General features: G+C 39.8%; 1 long non-coding RNA gene across 1 annotated transcript in view; it reads left to right on the top strand.

Annotated features, from left to right (window-relative positions):
* The first annotated feature begins 245 nt into the window (after nt 1-245).
* Nucleotides 246-593, top strand: part of LOC109380281 (uncharacterized) — a 14,139-nt gene continuing 13,791 nt past the window's right edge. Inside the window, exon 1 of the long non-coding RNA XR_002123425.1 lies at nt 246-347. This is a non-coding gene — a long non-coding RNA (uncharacterized LOC109380281). The remainder of the gene's footprint in view (nt 348-593) is intronic.

Genomic DNA, 593 nt, shown 5'->3' with positions numbered 1-593 from the left:
GTTTAGCTCTGGGCTGCCATGCCCTTCACACACTGGGGAGACAACCTGGCTACTCGGTGTCTCTGTCCCTCTCAGCTGACTATCAGGTTCTCTGTAACTCCAGCGTCTGACACTCAGTGGACACTCAGTAAATGTTTAACTAAATGGTCCTCATTTGAAAGAAATGGGTTTGCTATTTACTTTCGTTTTCTCATCAATAGATCTGGTTTTTTTGTTTGTTTTTGGGTTTTTTTTTTAGGAAAAGCAGAAGAAGCTCAATTAATGCACCAGGCACTATCTTGTTCCATTCTTTGATGGCTTAAGGAGGTGGTTGATGAATTAAGAAAATGAAGGCCCAAGAAAGGAAGGTAAGTAGCTCATAAGTGTCCGAGCTTGAGATGAATAGAGGGCTGTGTGACTCCAGAGTCTAGGCCCTTTCTACTACGCCTTTTAAGAAAATAAAGGGAGGGAGGGAGAGAAAAAGAAAAGATAAAGAGATATGTGTCTGGGGGTGGGGGGAGGAAAGAAGGATTAAACAACTAAATAAATAAAAAGGATTTTGAATAGTGTGGGGAGGGAAAGCTATATATATATATATATATATATATATATAT

The sequence above is a fragment of the Hipposideros armiger genome, unplaced genomic scaffold (genome assembly GCF_001890085.2).
Source record: "Hipposideros armiger isolate ML-2016 unplaced genomic scaffold, ASM189008v1 scaffold_34, whole genome shotgun sequence".
Lineage (NCBI taxonomy): Eukaryota > Metazoa > Chordata > Mammalia > Chiroptera > Hipposideridae > Hipposideros > Hipposideros armiger.
This window is presented reverse-complemented; position numbering and strand designations above follow the sequence as displayed.